Below are 3720 nucleotides of genomic sequence, written 5' to 3' on the forward strand. Positions count from 1 at the left end.
GGAGAGAATGACTTTATGAAATTCTCTCTAACCTTTTCTATCTATCTTTAGAAGTAGGGCGAGAGAAAGTCAATATGATATTTGCATTGGTTTTTCCAATGAAACGTTGCACTTTTCTTCTTTCTAATTCAAAAGGCTCAGTCCCACACCCTAACTTCAATGATAGGAATAACCTTCGCACTCCAGCACTCCACTGAACAACAGTTTTCTGCCTTACTATATTTAGAATAGTGTTCTATCCTTCGAGAGTTACAATCGTAACTTAATGTAATGTTATGTTCACGCGGTGATATTCTATCTTTCCAAGAGTACGACCCTGTACATAGTCTATGTCTGGGGAGCATACTTGACAGGAGATAGAAACAGGCAGTAGAGAGGTCCCCCACTTCGATTCCTGCCCTATTAGCATCTATGATCCTAGAAAAGGGATTAGTCTGTTAGGTATTTTTGATCCAGATCTGGCTAGTAATGGACCTACTTACCTTACTTGTAGACCTACTGCGGAGCTAACCCTTGTTCTATTGGTTTAGTGGTTGCTACCAAGACGATTTCTTTATGCCCATCAAAGGACCTCAAGATTCTTATCCACGAAAAAGGATATGAGAAATTTGGAAGAACTCATATACGGAACGAGGGCAACCCGTGTAAATACAACGGTTTCTGACTCGTGCAATGACACTATTTCTTGGCAACTTGGACAACAACTAATGATATTTGTCCCGCATATCACTAGGAAGATCGGGATCTTTTTAAAGGTCTTTATATAGCTTTCATCTCAATTCATATTTAGCCTAGCCACGAGCAATCTGCATTTGTGATCTCGTATATTTTGTTTCTCTGACATCTTACTGAGTTTCCCCCTCATTTTTTTGCAAAAACCCGCTCCACGGTGGTAAAGTGTCATCTTGTGTGTTGGCCGAAGTTACAATAGTAACATTGAACCCTCGAATATGTTCAAAGATCTCAAAATGATCTCCCAGTTCGGGGGAGAATTCGCAAAATTCTATTTCCATCAAGAATTGTGGAGAATCTAATAGAGACATTACTGTGGATATTCTGACCAAAAAATGTGACATTCCATGCCCTCGGAGAGTGCTTTGTCGTGATAGGTTACTGACATATCCTTTTTCGTCTTTATTTGACCCCAAGAATGGATTGGATCAAAACAACTTTGCTGTTGAAGCCCTTTGTGTCTGTATTAATTTCTGACCGCACGAAATATCCATAGCCAATTTTCCATTTTTGATAGAAGGTGTTGTCTTTGGTACTACTATTATTTTACATGATCCAGGAACTTCCAGAATGGTTGCTTGATTCGGTTTGAGCAATGGATCCTAACGTGATACATCCTCATAATGAAAATAGAGTGGAAACATAAGTTGATCCATAATGAGTATTAGATTAAAGTTCTCTTAAAGAAGACCGCCAACTCCTATCCCAAAGATACAAAGCGCACGGTCCTCTTCTCTTGTGTCAAAGTGCAGTATTGTGTGGTGAGGTTTTGCCTCACAGAAAAAGTGGGAAATTGGTATCAAAAAAGGCAGAATTTACGTAATTTCTTTTCTAACGAAAGAGATCATAGTCCTTATGGCGCTTTCAACCACCGAAATGGAAGGCTTTGCACTTGTGGAATGTAAATTCAAGGGATACTCATCGAATGGACCAAAATAGAAAGCTTCTTCTTTGGAGTCAATTCGATGAACACAAGCCGAATCGTCCTTAAGAGTGACCGATAGCGAAGTAGTACCAATTGTCGTGTGCTCTAAAGCTAGCCAGGAGCTTTTACTCTTGATACAAGTCGAGTCATCTCAACTGTTGAGTTCTCATAACTAGCCAAAAAGGGCACTACTACTTATGTCATTTCTTGTGGGAAGAGGCGAATGAAAGGGAAGGTAGTCGAAGTAGCCTTTTCTTCTTATCTTGAGGTTGGGTGCACTGATTCTCCCACAGGTTATCTATTCAGGTCGATTGGCGTGTCTTTCCTTTTTCTATCTCTTCCGTCCCTGCTTGCGGGTGCCTTATCTATCAGTTAAATAGGGCGCCTCTTCCCTTATTTTATCTCTTAATGTTCGATTCCTCAGTCGTAGGGTGGTTGGGATGATAGAGTCTTGGACGTTGTTGGAAAAGATTCTGATCCATTGGCAAGGGAAGAAGCGTAAGGGTGATAAGGCAAAAGACAGAGGTAGGACCCCGAGTTTGGATGTGAAAGGTAGTTCTTTCGGCCATGGCTTAAAGATGGATTACGCAAAAATGATGGATAGGATGAGTGAAATGGTGGACAGGTAGTGCCTGAAAAGCAGAAACAGATATTTTTGAATCCCACGGGCGAGTTTCCCAGGAGAACCCAACAGATGATGAAATATTTGAAAGCACACAAGAAGGATTCATTCCCACCTCGGGCTGCTTCCATGATTCACTTAAACATGAAGAAGGGGTTGTGAGCGCAAGGCATTTTGATGTCTAGTTTTTAAAACGGAGAGAGGGGTTTGTCGGTATGAATCTATGTCACATTTTCTATGCGTAAGTATATTAAATCAGAAAAGAAATCCAATACAAATACTGAATCAAGAAGCAGCCTACCAATCAGCTAATGAACTCCTTTGTATCAAAGCAAAATAGGCCTCCCCAATAGGGACTCAGTCTTGCTTCCATCACCTTATCTTTAGCTATGCCTCGTCTTTCCTTCTTTGGGCTAGGCACTTAAGAGCAGACTCAAAAGGGAAAAGCGTGTTCTTGGGTTTAGTCTAAAAATCCATTCACATCGATAGGGGGCAGGGAACCAATAAGAAGCATTTCTGGGCCTATCAAACAAACTATAGGTTTCCCTTTCCGTGAGATAGGGGATAAAATACGTTTTCATCGACATCTTGATTCATTTATTTAATTGATAGAAAGGTAAGTAAAAAAAACCCCAACATTAATAAACCACGAGCAAGTCAGATTGGGATCCCCAATGACAAGCGAACGGGCATTTTCGGGTCTAGAACAAACAAAAGAAGGGAAAGGCGGGTGGTTGAGATAGTGTAGTCCATTTTTACAAGAGTATGAAGCTTCGAATTAAAGAGCTCTATTTCCTGTGGGAGGGAGAAAGCTAAGAAAGGCTATTTCCAAGGGCGGCAAGCAGGATAAATAAGGTGTGTAAGGCAGGGCCTAAGAAGGTATCATAGCTACTAGCGGCGAGACTACATGCTTCAATTTCATAAGTCGGTAAAGGAAGAATACCTGAGCTTCAAGCAAATAAGGCGGGGACCTCAGGCTTTCGCAAAGTCAACGGTCTCATCGGGAACTATACAAGCACCTAGATGTAAATTCTCAGGCCCTAGCCCGAAATTCTTACTTCATTCATCACAGTTCTAGGCTCATAGGAATGGCTTTCTCCTTCTCCAATTGTCTGGAGAGGTTTTTCGCTCTAGTCGTTCAAAATTGCATTTCGTGAAAAAAAAAGTTAAAAATAAGTTAGGAACCCTGAAAATAAAATGTTTGTTCCGATAACGGGAAAGTTTATCCCTCTGATCTTAGTTGCGGCCCCCCGATCAAACTAGAGCGTAAGGGTGCTTTTTAGTTTGCATGAGTCCCGACTTATTTCCAACGGGCAGATGACATCTCTTTCCTGGTAAATCAGCATGTTCTAACACGTGTTGTTTGGTGTGAGTATGTATTTCATATTAGTTACAGGCCTATCGGGGCTAGAGAAGGTCCAAAAACGTGCGATATATGGAT

At 41.1% G+C, this 3720-nt stretch overlaps 1 pseudogene; it reads right to left on the bottom strand.

Moving 5' to 3' along the window:
- Positions 1 to 811: 811 nt before the first annotated feature.
- LOC124891453 lies at positions 812 to 1477 on the bottom strand (annotated as a pseudogene).
- Between the last annotated feature and the right edge of the window lie 2243 nt (positions 1478 to 3720).

Source organism: Capsicum annuum, unplaced genomic scaffold (genome assembly GCF_002878395.1).
Source record: "Capsicum annuum cultivar UCD-10X-F1 unplaced genomic scaffold, UCD10Xv1.1 ctg3576, whole genome shotgun sequence".
Lineage (NCBI taxonomy): Eukaryota > Viridiplantae > Streptophyta > Magnoliopsida > Solanales > Solanaceae > Capsicum > Capsicum annuum.